The following is a 15,015-nucleotide window of genomic DNA, read 5'->3' as shown; positions in this document are numbered from 1 at the left end:
ACATAGTCAACTCACCTAGCCATTTCGGCTTAATCCACCTTTACTCAACATACTAACAAGTTATGATTGAGTAATAAATAAATAATAATAACCTTGTGGAATAATTAATAAATTCATTCCACTTAAACCATTCAATTCCAATCTTTTAATAATCCAAATGTGGTTAACAAACCAATCCAATAAAATTATGCTTGTATCAACATTCCATACAAACATTTAATCCAATATAATTCAACATGTTTGCATCCATAATTCCATACAAACATAATCAATTCACCAAAACCTGTTTCATAAACATAAGCACATGAATTAAATCAATGTGTAACCAAACAATTTCCATCCAAATGTTCCCTAATCATGAAACTAAGTTCTTTCCTTTTGGTACCTAAACATGACACTACTTATAACGAAGTAGACATGTACGTACCTCGTATAAGCAATCCTTTGTGCCACTTATAATCACTTAAAATTCTCCTAGGCAATAATCACTTCCTAGAAAACAACCAACAATTAATATTACTAACCCAAGTAATTTCCAACAATATAATATGATGAATAACCTCTTAAAACTTCAATAAAAACATATATTTATGCTTAGTTAACTTTAAATATAATTAATTTTATTAATCAAACTCAAGGATAAAATTTTAAGCATAAAAAAACTTCGTTAAAAATCAAAAACTGCCCAAAAATCATATTTAGAGGCCGAATTTGGCCACGAGAGGGTGGCTCTCACTACCAAAGGTAATAAGTCTTTCTTAAAACATTGTTTCTACATGGAAAACACTACTTTTTTTTTTTGTCAAAATCGGATGAGTTCGGAACCTGATCAGGATTAAAACGGGATTAATATTAACGAACCGAAATCTAAACATTAAAACACTAATTTACGTGTTCAAAATAATCTGGATTTAAGTTAAACTAATTAGTAGTTATAATCACCAAAATTTCAAAACATCATTACTATAAAAGCCCTAAATCAATTGTTCATAAAAACCCTAAAATCATGATTTTCAATAATTATAAACCCTAGGTTATTAAATTTACAAAATCTGAAAATTATAACATTTATAAAATCTGAAATTATAAAGTTTAATCATCAAAATACAATTTGATACTAATTAAATTGATTTCAAACAATAAAATCAAAACCCATAATCAATAATTATAATTACACAAATTAATAAAACAAAAGAGAAAGAAAATAAGACTAACCTTTTGTGTGGGGAAATTTTGGGGATGTATAGGGTATTTATAGGTGAGAGTGGTGTAGGGTTAGTTTTAAGATTGGGCCTCATAAAATTAATGGGCCAATTAAGAAAGTAAAGTGGGTTTGGTTTGTTTGTTGGACATAAATTATTGAAGAAAGGTTCATAAAAAGTTCTTTGTAATAAAATCGTTTATCAAACCCAAAAATAATTTGAAACTTTTGAAATTAAATCCGAAAAAATACAAATAAATATTATGAATAAAATATAATTTCATTAATAATATATTTTAAAATACAGGGGATTACATCTAGGAGCTTGGATTATGAAAATCTAAACCCCCATTCACAAGTTTGACTAATGGTTTGTAATTGGGTCATGGCAATGCCATTTCGCAATGAAATTGTAGCTAAAACAGTTACTGAACTCACTAGAAGGGGTTTAACTTCTCAAAGGCAAAGGAAGAGTCGTTCTCTCAATCGACCAAGAAATTGTGTTGCTGGTCACAATCGCTTGTTCTTAGATTATATATTTGGCTAAGAATCCTGTATATACTAATGATCAATTTCGACGAAGGTTTAGAAAGTCGTCATTTCTTCATGTAGTTGACATAGTCCAACAACGTGATCCATGGTTTCAACAAAAATATGATGTAGTTGGTAAGCCCGGTTTTTCACCATTACAAAAATGCACTACAACTATGAGATTGTTGGCATATGGAGTAGCAACTGACCAAATTGATGAGTACATCAGAATTAGTGAGAAAAGCTCACTAATAACCTTACGTAGATTATTTTGTACAAGCATATCGACTTCCTCAAGGTCCAAAGGCAAAATTATTTTCACAACGCCAAGAGTCGGCGCGAAAAGAGGTTGAGCGTGCTTTTGGAGCTCTCTAGGCAAGATTTACTATTATTCGAAACCCGGCACTAATATGGAAAATAGAAGTTGTGCAAAAAATAATGATAGCTTGTATTATATTGAATAACATGATTGTTGAAGATGAACGACAAGGTTACCTTCACAACGAAGAATATGGAGATTTTAGTCAGTTTTGATCAAGCACAAGATGATAGGGACTCGCCAACTAATTATAATATATGCTGGCGTGCCGATATGCAATCATACCTAAGGAATGGAATGAGAGTTCAAAATAGGGAAACATATAATTAACTGCCAGACGACTTGACGGAACATATTTGGCATCGGCTTGGTCATGGTGGTGATAAGTAAAATGTGTTTTTATTCCCTTTACTTTTAATTTTTTATACGTATATTTTTGTTATGCTTTATTGCGTACGTATCTTATTTTTCCAATTGTTAAAGTGTTATTGTATGCAAAAATTGTTATCTCTCTTTTTAGAATTAATGCCATTTTTTAATATTTGCATTAATAATAATAATAATAATAATAACAATAATAATAATAATAATAAAGATACATATTTCACAAAGGTTATCGCTTCTGCCGAATTCACCTTTTCTTTATCTTCTCGACAATCAGCATGGTGAAAATCACAACAGGAAGATCACATACACCTCAGCTTGGCTTCGAGCGGTTCCTATTTCGGGGTTGGGTCAGACGATGAACACAAAGACTTATCGATGTATGTCATGCTACCGGTTGGGTGTTCCATTATTTTCTGTCTCGACGTCGTGCTCTGCTTGTTCTAGGGTTTTTATTGGGGATATCTTCGGTGATCACGCGGTGTCGTGTGCTGGTATGGTATCGGCATAATGTGGTTCGGGATACCCTTGTTGATATCAATATGTGATTTCTGCTAGAAAAAAGGTTGACATTGGGTTGTCTGGAGGGAATGACGGGGCCCTTGAACCTGCAAATGTGTTACTGTATTCTTGGGATCGTGGTCGTGATGTCTCTGTTGACTTGACAAGGTTTTCTCCTTTGACCCAGTCTGAGCTATCTGACTTTGTTTCTGGACGTTGTGACTGATGCGGCTCGACGTAAGCGGGTCAAATACGAATCTAGTTGTTGGCCAATTGGATATGGTTTCCTTCCTTTCTCTTTCTCTTCACTTGGGGAATTGAAGAAGGAGGCGATTGCGTTGTTGAAGCGGATCCAGAAGTTCTCAGAGACTCAAGATATAGGGCACTTGCTGTTGCTCATATCTTTACTAGGGCAGGATTTGCTATAGCTAGAAGAGTGGGGGCCCAGATTGTATCTCGGCTTCCCACTAATTTTTTGTAGGTTGTATGACTTTGTCTGTTTTTGATATATAGTAATAGTAATAGTAATAATAATAATAATAATAATAATAATAATAATAATAATAATAATAATTCTTTGAGAGTTCGAGCCTGTAATCCCCCGTATTTTTAAATATATTAGTAATGAAATTATATTTTATTCATAATATTTATTTGTATTTTTTTTTCGGATTTAATTTCAAAAGTTTCAAATTATTTTTGGGTTTGATGAACGATTTTATTACAAAGAACTTTTTATGAACCTTTCTTCACTAATTTATATCCAGCAAACAAACCAAACCCACTTTCTTTTCTTAATTGGCCCATTAATTTTATGAGGCCCAATCTTAAAACTAACCCTACACCACTCTCTCTCCTATAAATACCCCATACATCCCCAAAATTTCCCACACAAAAAGGTTAGTCTTATTTTCATCCTCCTTTGTTTCATTATTTTGCTTAATGTTATTTTAATTGTTTTGGGTTTTGATTTTAGTATAAAGATTATATTTTTAGTATTAAATTATATTTTAATGGTATAAAGATTATAAATTTCAGATTATATTTATGTTATAAATTTCATATTTTATGAATTATAAACCTAGGGTTTCAATTTATTGAAAATCATGATTTTAGGGTTTTTATGAACAATTGATTTAGGGCTTTTATAGTAATGATGTTTTGAAATTTTGGTGATTATATTACTAATTAGTTTCCAGATTATTTTGAGCACGTAAATTCGTATTTTAATGTTTAGATTTCGGTTCGTTAATATTAATCCCGTTTTAATCCCGATCAGGTTCTGAACTCATCCGATTTTGACAAAAAAGTAGTGTTTTCCATGTGGAAACGATGTTTTAAGAAAGACTCACTACCTTTGGTAGTGAGCACCACCCTCTCGTGGCCAAATTCTGCCTCTAAATATGATTTTCGGGCAGTTTTTCATTTTTAACGAAGTTTTTTATTTTTAAAATTTTATCCTTGAGTTTGATTAATAAAATTAATTATTTTTAAAGTTAATTAAGCATATAAATATATGTTTTATTTATTTTAATAAGTTTTTCATCATATTATATTGTTGGAAATTACTTGGGATAGTAATATTAATTGTTGGTTGTTTTCTAGGAAGTGATTATTCCCTAGGAGAATTTTAAGTGATTAAAAGTGGCTCAAAAGGATTGTTTGTATGAGGTACGTACATGTCTACTTCGTTATAAGTAGTATCATGTTTAGGTACCAAAAGGAAAGAACTTAGTTTCATGATTAGGGAACACTTGGATGGAAATTGTTTGGTTATACATTTAATTAATTCATGTGCTTATGTTTATGAGACATGTTTTGGTGAATTGATTATGTTTGTATGGAATTATGGATGCAAACATGTTGAATTATATTGGATTAATTATTTGTATGGAATGTTGATACAAACATATTTTATTGGATTGGTTTGTTAACCACATTTGGATTATTAAAGGATTGGAATTTAATGGTTTAAATGGAATGAATTTATTAATTATTACCTTATATTATTATTGTATAATTGGATATTCATATGCTTGAGTGTATGTATATATGATTGACGTATATAATTTTATGATATGATCTGATTTAATTGTCTTGCTACTATTGTTATATTGAATGATTGTGTTATATTTCTGGGTTTTTTTTAATGTTATTGCTATAGGGAGTATTGTTCTTGAGGTTTTAGGATTATTAATGCAGAGTATTATTTTTGGGTTGAGATATGATTATATTTGGGTTATTAGTATGTGTTTTAAGAGTTGAGACATTATGAATCGAATTGTTATGTTATTTGGGAACATGTGCCAATATTGAGATATTATAAATTAATTTGTGAATGGTTATTTGATCAATGTGTGAGATCAAAAGGTTGAGAATTATTTATTTTGTTATGGGTTTGAGGCTCGGCGTTATAGACCTTAGTCCTTGGCATGTTGGTAATGAGACAATGATCATGAGTTAAGAATGAGGTACAATCTTTATTATTTATTTTTCTATGGTCCCCTACAGTGGGAATTGACCCGTATGTGGTCTGGTTCAAGGTGTTTTCTAGTTATTGGGAGTATTCAAGTTTTTATACTTGTTGGTTTTATTCGAATTACCCATGTCCAAGGCTAGGTATAGAACAATGAGCATGGCACACTTACGGGATAAAGAGTTGAGTAAAGGTTTGTATTATTATTCGAGGTTGAGTTGATAAAGGTTATTTTCAGAGTACAATGTGTTATGTAGTTTTGAACTACATTATTTAATTGAGCTAGTAATGTTGATTATCCTAGACTAACTTTGTGAGAATGGAGTCGCGCCCATTCTTGCATCGCGCTAAACTTTTATTTCAAATGGTCATTTGGGACCTGGATTGGACAACCTGGTCTATTGCTTACTCCAAACTAAATTAAATTTATTAAATTGAATATGATGAGTCAAGTGTTTGGAATTGGTTAGTAAGTATGTTGAGTCAATTGAATTGTCTAAGTGTGGAGACTTGATTAATGAATTCGTGTTGTATGTTTAATTACTTTAATTAATTGAGCATGCTAGGTTTGGTACGTTGTAGCTTGTATGTACTCAGCTTTGCTGATTGCGTGCTTTTGTGTGTGTTTTCTTTTGGTCATGGCCTTCGCCTTTCAATGACCCTGTGATGATCCAATTATTACACTTGTATTATTGGGGAGCAGTATGCACAGGTTAGCTTGATGATGTGAAGTTAAGGGATTTGACAAACGCATTGTCAAGGGATTGGTGTGATTGAGAGTATTCGATTCTTGTGTTGAACTTATTTATGCTTTGCTATTTCGTTTATGTTTTGGATTTTTAATATTGGTTTGGTTTTAAATAAGGGCCTTATATGGTTCCAATTTGTAAGCTTTGACTTATTCGTTTTCTAAATTGTGTTATTTTAAATACTTAAGTTTGATTTTTCCGCTGCGATACTTTGATAAAGCCTTAACGTTTTAACACGTGGCGGTAACATGTCAATGGTTCTCCACTATTTTATTTAAAGTAAGTGGTTTGAAAAAGGGAGAATTATTGGGGTGTTACAGAGCCTCTCTCACCCCATTAATGTTTGGGTGCGATCATAGCAGCACTAATGCAATGGATCCCATTATATATAGCTGGGGCCCAGATTGTATCTCGGCTTCCCAATAAATTTTCTATAGGCTGTATAACTTTGTATTGTGTTGAAATATAATAATGATAATGATAATAATAATAATGATAATAATAATAGTAATAATAATAATTATAATAATTGATTGACTTTGTAGGTTTTTTTATATAATAATAATAATTATTATTATAATAATAACAATAATAATAATAATAGTTCTTTTTCAAAAAAGTGTTGGAGAAATAAAGTAATGATGAAGCAATTATTAAAAGTAAGAGAGAGAAAGAAGAGAGAGATTAAGATATAATGTTAACAACTAGTGCATTTCTTAGGTTACATTGAGGGTAACTCTTAATAAGAATTCTTGATGATGTGGAATACGAGAGAAAATAAGAGCTACATTTTAAGAACTAGTGCATTATTGATGCTCTAAAGGCATAATCATAACATGATACTAGGAATCATTAAGGCATCCTAACATGATACTAGAAATTAATATAAAAATCTAAGCATGTTTTCTACAAGAATAGAGTAATTGAATTACTCACTTTAATGCCTCGTACCACTTTCTATCAATAGAATACACACGTTAGTAAAATTTAAGAAATATTAAATCAAATAATTAAAATAATATTAATTGAAATGTAGATTTGGGATCAAATCCTCAGAACTATCAACCCTTCACGTCGAGGACGAAGGCAATTACGAGTTTGGCTAGATGTATTTGAGTCTCGCACAGGACGTATGGTGTTGTAGACACCAAAATGTGTCTCCCCAAAACCAAACCCTGTGTTGAATACTTTTCACGTCATTTGATTATCGAACCAAGTGAAAGTGTGAAAAGTCTAGTGATGCGGTTGTTTTTACTAAAATTCCTTCTTTCTATTTTTGAAGATATACTCTATTTATGAAAATAGCCAGCCTAATTTAGTTTGGTTTATGATAAGGATCCAATAATAGTGTAATTGGATTGGGCTCGAAAAGAGTTTTCCAACGATATACTATAAGCCCAATTTCGATGAATAATGAGGAAGTTTTGGCCAAAATACTAAATTGGGCCAGGAGTGATTTTTATATGCGGCCTAATGATCTAGAGGAGGGCCTGTTATTAATTATTATTCCTAAAGCTATTAGGATTGACTTTAATCCTCTATAATAATCTAGAAGGTTCTTTTAAATTCTAATGAAATTAGGATTGATAATTATATACTTCGTATTAAAGAGTTTTATTTGGAATAAAATAAGTGTTTTATGATAAATCTGATTTTAATTGATAAACGCGGAGATTACTACTTAGTCGTATTAAGAAGAGGATTTCGCGTGCAAAGCGCGTTTTATCTTCTAATCAGCGCAAAACAACAAGGCTGTCGTCAAATGACAAAGCCCGTCGCCTGGCGTGATTCTTGTTGTTTGGCGCTGGCTCCTGTCGTTCGCGACATGAGGTTTTTTATTTTGAGTCGAACTCGATTTCTTTTCTATCGATTTCCGGACTATTTTCTATAAATAGGGTCCTTGACCCCCGTTTTCAAATCATCCACAACCATCATAATTCTCTCTCTTCTCTCTCTTTAAGCAATAGCTTATTCTTTCCCCCTTTTGCTTTTTAAACTAGCTTTCTCACAAACACCCTACTACCGCATTCATTAGTTCTAGACACACCTAGCCAAGTTCGAAGTTGCCTTCTCTATAGACGTGAAAGGTTGATACTTTCTGAGGGTTTGGACTTACTCCAAATCCAATTTCTAGCTTCAACTTAATGATTGAATTTAGTTGTTTTGTTTAATATTTTATTGAAGTTTACTAACGCGTGTATTTTGTTATTAGAAAGAGGTACGAGGCATCAAAGTGAGTAATTTTATTACTCTATTCTTGTAGAAAGAATGCTTAAATTTAATTAATTCCTAGTATTATGTTAGGATGTTTTATTGCTTTCTAGTATCACGTTTAGGATGCTTCTTCTTTCTTATATCATGATAATATCATGTTAGGGTTAAAGCTTTGATCTTTATTGCATAGTGACATGCTAGAATTTGTTATTAATCTTGTTAGTATCATGCCTAGGATCTTGCTATTAATATTATCATGCTTTATTGAGATTGAGATCATGATTATGATGATGATGATGATGATTATTATTATTATTATTATTATTATTATTATTATTATTATTATTATTATTATTATTGTTATTATTATTATTATTATTATTATTATGTTGCTTGATATTTGACAGGCTAAAGTCGTATCACCTAATCAAAAATAATTACCTAAGTCCACTAGCTTATGCAGATAGGGAAGTAGGGTCGAATCCACAGGGAAACAAGTCTTTCTACTCCTAATCAATTATTATAATCTAAATTATTAAAGTAACCAATATTTTTATGAATAAAAACTATGCTACGAAGATTATGAGTAAGAAGAATAATCAGGGAAGAAATCAATAATAATAAAGCCTAGGGCATAGGTTCACTAATAAACAATATTCCAGGGTAAAACATAATAATCAATCATCAATGCATTAATTAATCAGATCATAAAGGGCTTCGCTACGTATTACAATCACAGAGTTAATTTACCGGTATTAAATCTCATCTCTCGAATCTCGACCTAACCATTTATAAATTAATCTGCCTATTGAAACCAAGCCTAAACATCAATTATCATCTCTCGAATCTCGAATAAATATTGCTAAACTCATACAATTAAACCTGGCCAAATCTAATTGCAAAGCATTTAAACAGTCAATAGGAAATCAATTAAGCATTAACAATTAATAATCATAAAATTACCCCTTCATATTATTTATTAGATCCCCATAAACCCTAGAAAGAGAACTATTCAGACATAATTAAAGCTAAACAAAACATAGTAAATAAGCAAGACATAAGAAATTGAATGAATAAAAATACTGAAATTAATAAGAGAGAAATCGTACCAAGACGGCGGAATTACAATGGAGTTTTCGAAATAAGAGAAAATAAATTCTAGAGAGAGAAAGTCTAAGTAGAGAGAGAAGGAATTAAAAACTAGAGTATAGAGAAGTGAAAAGAAGTAGTTAATCTTGCCTAATAAAATTACATTAATACTAAGCAAGGAAATCTACGCTGAACAAAATAAATCGGAGTTTCATTAACCCCTAAAACACACGCGCCCGGTCGGGCGGTTTAATTAACCCCTAAAACACACGCGCCTGGTCGGGCAAGGGGCCGCCCGACCAGGCCCGCCTTTTTCTTCTCATAATGCCCTCTAGCGCCCGGCCGGGCGCGTGCTCCGGGCGCGAGCTTCCTCAAGTGATGTCTCGCCCCGCCCGGCCGGGCGCGCCTTCGGGCGGCCCCTGGTGGATCCGAGCGAGGCATTTTAGCCTCGGGCTTCTTCCTTTGGGCCTCCGAACTTGGCCCAAATGACTTGTATCTCCAAACTGAGCCCTTAGTCACCGATTTGCTACCTCCAATCGGTCTTGGGCTATCAAAAGTGGCCGCGTGACAGGCTAAAGTCGTATCACCTAATCAAAAATAATTACCTAAATCCACTAGCTTATGCAGATAGGGAAGTAGGGTCGAATCCACAGGGAAACTAGTCTTTCTACTCCTAATTAATTAATATAGTCTAAATTATTAAAGTAACCAATATTTATTTGCGATTTTAAACTATACTACGAATATTATGAGTAAGGAGAATAATTAAGGAAGAAATCAAATATAAGAAGGCCTAGGGCATAGGTTCACTAAAAAACAATATTCCAGGGCAAACACAATAATCAATCATCAATGCATTAATTAATCAGATCATAAAGGGCTTTCGCTACGTATTACAATCACAGAATTAATTTACCGGTATTAAATCTCATCTCTCGAATCTCGACCTAACCATTTATAAATTAATCTGCCTATTGAAACTAAGCCTAAACATCAATTCTCATCTCTCGAATCTCGAATCAATATTGCTAATTAAACTCATACAATTAAACCTGGCCAAATCTAATTGCATAGCATTTAAACAATCAATAGGAAATCAATTAAGCATTAATGATCAACAATCATAAAATTACCCTTCATATTATTTATTAGATCCCCATAAACCCTAGAAGGAAAACTACTCGGACATAATTAAAACTAAGCAAAACATAATAATTAAACAAGACATGAAGAAATTGAATGAATAAAATACTGAGATTAATTAAGAGAGAAATCGTACCAAGACGGCGGAATTAAAATTGAGTTAAGGAACAAGAGAGAATAAAAGTCTAGAGAGAGAAAGTTTAAGTAGAGAGAAGGAAAATAAAAACTAGAGTAAGAGAATAATCAAGAAGTATCTAATCTTGCCTAATAAAATTACATTAAAATAAGCAAGAAGATCTCCGCTAAACAAAAGCAAAACGGAAAACAAAACAAGTCTAAAGTCTACTCACGCCCGGTCGGGCAGTGGCTCGCCCGACCGGGCCCGCCTTTTTCCTCCTCAAGTGTCTTCTCGTGCCCGGTCGGGCGCGTGCTCCGGGCGCGGGACTCTTCAAGGTGTTGCTCCGCCCCGCCCGACCGGGCGCGTCTCCGGGCGAAGCTTCGAAGCTTGGGCACGGTCCTTTGGGCCTCAAAACTCCACCTTTGGGCCTCCGAACTCGGCCCTAGTGCCATCAAACTGTGCCCTTTGTCACCGGTCGATACCTCTGATCGGTCTTGGGCTAACGAACTGGGTCGCGGTCTTCCAGCACTTGTAGATGCTCCTCGAAAACCTGGGAAAATGCTCCAAGTACGCAAATTCCTACAAAACTCAAGCAAAACTACCAAAGCACTAGAAAACACAAATTAGTAATAAAAGTGGCTCGTAGGAGCCAAAAACATTACTAATTATGACCAAGGGACGGGGATAAATATATATATATAATGAACACATCAATCTCCCCCAAGCCAAACCTTTTCTTGTCCCTAAGCAAAGAGCTCCTCAATGAACAATAAAACATGCCTCACCCCAATATGAAAATCAAGCACAACCGATTCAAGGCAAATCAAGTGAACATGCTTCAAAATCAACCAATCCTATCCATCTAATCACCCTTCCTCCCCAACAATTGTCAAGTAGAGCAAACCACAAGAGCATATAGAATTCAAGAGTAGTGCTCACACACTCAACTCTCATTTATGTGGCGAGTAAAAGATGTACTCGATCGCTCTCCATCCCAACCCCTTTAATGTGAACAATGCCCTCCCAAACTCACAACACTCGTGTGTTTAAAAAGACATACACTCAACCTAATAGTCGACTCGGAATATGTCAAGTCATAACTTGCATTGATAAACAACACTTTCATATTTACACAACTCTATGCATAAGGTCAAAAGGTCTTTTAAAGCTTGTAATGTAAGGCTAGGGTGAAAGGGTAGGATGAATTTGGGAATATGTGAGAGAAAAGCCTTGCTAAAAGGGAGCCATATCCTAATAAACCCATGACCAAAGATAATGATCATAATCATCTCCAACAAAACTAATTCCAACACAAATCCACCAAATAATACTCCAATCATAAAATTCAACCCAATACCTACAAAATTCACTCATAAAAATATGATAATATAAACTAGAGTGAATAAACAAACTCAAACTCAAATATTTACAATGAAACTCAATTTTTCTCTTTTTTTTTTCTTTTGATCAACCTTCACTTAGAACATTTGAACATTAAACACTTTTTTTTTTTTTTTTCTTTTTGCTCTTTTTTTCATTTTTTTTTCTAGAAGTTCACTTTTTTTTTTTTCAATTTTTTTCTTGAACTTCTCTTTTTTTCATCACACTTTTATTTTCCAAATATATACACAATAAAACTCATCAAAACAAAAATATGATCAAGAACAAACAACTTCTCAAATCCACCCAAATTGTGCAAATAATGTGCACACTACAAACTCCCTCACCTCACTCACTAATAGCTCCCCCAAGCCAAGCTTGGGACTAGTAACCAATGGGGCAAACATGGCTTGTAATGTGGCTAATAAACAACAAAAAGTCAAGGCAACAACATGGGTAGCAAGAAGGGAACAAATGTATCTAAAATCATCTGAAGGCTACCTAAAGAACAAATGCCTTCGTCCTCCACATGTGCATAATATTGAGTCATGAAACACTACTCATAGTTGCAAACCAATACTCAAATTCATTGACATACCAGGAACTAATCACACATTCCTAACCAAATCAACTAGTCAAGCACTATATTCACATGTAGTTGGACAAAATTGACGCAAGTTTAGGAATCCAAGTAATTAAACTTCAAATCATGATCAACAAATTCACAATGCTCAAAATCAAATACCAAGAATCAAAACAATTTTCTCAAGTATGGGGCACAGGGAAGCATAATTTACAGTTCATTGGTTCGTATTTTTTTTTATTTTTTTTGTTTTTTCAATTTTTTTGTATTTTTCATATAAGGAAAGCAATAAACTAATCTAAAAAGCAATACATCTAAACTAACAAAACACACCAAAAATAAACAAAAATAAAGAAAAAGGAAGAAGAAAATATATACCAAATCCAAAAATCTCCCCCAAGTCAGGATCAGACAATGTCCTCATTGGCTCGAATGTAGCCCAGCTGACTACTCATCCTCATCCTGGTCCATCCGTGAGGACCCACCTGCTCCACCACTGGAACCTGCACCATCTGCACCAAAGGAGCTACCACCAAAATAGTTAGCATGAAAAGTTCCCCCTGGCGGTCCCCCAAAAGGAATTTCCTGGCCGTACCCATGGAACAAAGAATAGTCTGTGTAAATACCATGGGCAGTGGGATCCCTATCGTATCCCTGAGTTGGGGGCTGGAACCAGTCTGGGTAAACAACATCTTCGGGAATGTTGCCCTGACGAGCATAATCATCATAAATGGGGTAGAGTCCCCTACCCTGGTTCCTCTTTAGGTAGCCTAGCCTATGGTCGACAGAACCAATCATCTGTCTAAACTCGGTCTGGGTTTGCTTAATGCAACATATGGCCTGGCCAATACTCTGCAAGTCCCAAACTGGGTCAGAGTCACCATGAGGGACGGAATAGGACTGTCGGGGTGGTGATGGTGGCTGTGGAATAGGCTGAACTACAGGCTATGGCTGGGCCTGCTGTGGATCCTCGCCCCTAGCATGGGCAACTAACAAGGCATAAGTGTAGGACTCTTGCCCTAGGGGAAAGGCGGTCAGGTGGGGGTTGGGCAAAGGAAAGATGGGTAAGGGTTGTTCGGTCCCTGTCCTAATGCACCAATGGGTGACCTGGCTCCCGTTTACCCGCAACCACCCAAGCTCCTCAAGGTACCTAGAGGTAATGTAGGTGTCGGGGTCCCATGTTAGTCATGCGGTGGGGTCCACTCTCTACAAAGCCGGCTTTCTTGATGGCTATCCTAGTGATAATGCCACCAAGACGGATGGGGGTAGTGGCCTGGTTGCTGGCCGTCACTAGTAGAATAAACTAAATGGGAAGCCCCAAATGGCAAGCGGTTTATAAAATCCGCTTCGAAAAACCCACCAAAAAAAAAAACAACCTGATATATGAAATGGCAAGCGGTTTTGGGTCGAACCGCTTGCCATTTACCCAAATGGCAAGCGGTTCGACCCAAAACCGCTTGCCATTTACCCAAATGCCAAGCGGTTCAACCCAAAACCGCTTGCCATTCCTTAAAAAACCCTAAAACTAAATACGGGCCCATTCATTTCTCACGAGCTCTCTCCACTCAGCCTCATTTCTCACGCCTCTCCTCTCACGCACATTCTCTCTCTTCTCTCTTCTCTCTCCTCTCTCCTCTCCCCTCTCCCCTCTCCCCTCCATTGCTCACGCCTCTTGTCCATTTCTCACTCTTAATTTATTTTCACGCTTCTTCTTTGTTCATACACCATACTCCATTTTTTTTCCATACAACAACAACAAGGTTTTGAGCTCGATTACGCAGATTTGGAGTTCAATATCGTGGGTTTGGGTTTTCGAGCGAATTCTGGTGGGTTTTCGAGCGAATTCTGGTGGTAGCCCGGTGGGTTTTCGAGCCGGTGGTGCGTGTGGGTTTTTAGGGTCGAATTCGACCATAAAAACTCTAGATCTAGAGTTTTTATTGTCGAATTTGACCCATGAAACCCAAATTTAAAGCCAATTTCGATTTTTTGGTGGTATTAAAGGTATTTCCTTTTTTTTTCTTTTATTTTGTTTTTCAGTTTTTTTTTTTTTTTAATTTTATTGTGATGGGTGGTTGAATTGGTTTGTTTCAGATCGATTTGTTGTTGGTGGGGGTCGTGGTGGGTGGTGGTGTTGGCCGGTGTTCTGGTGTTGGTGGAAGTCGTTGTGGGTTTGTTTGGGTGGGTTTTGGTGGCTACGGGTGAAGGTGGATCTGGTGGTGTTTGTTTGGGTGGGTTTGTTTGGGTGGGTTTCGGTGGCTACGGGTGAAGGTGGATCTGGTGGTGTTTGTTTGGGTGGGTTTGTTTGGGTGGGTTTCGGTGGCTACGGG

Source organism: Chenopodium album, chromosome 26, assembly GCF_948465745.1.
Source record: "Chenopodium album chromosome 26, dcCheAlbu1.1, whole genome shotgun sequence".
NCBI classification, from domain to species: Eukaryota; Viridiplantae; Streptophyta; class Magnoliopsida; order Caryophyllales; family Amaranthaceae; genus Chenopodium; species Chenopodium album.
The sequence above is the reverse complement of the archived record's forward strand: the minus strand, read 5'-3'. Positions refer to the sequence as shown.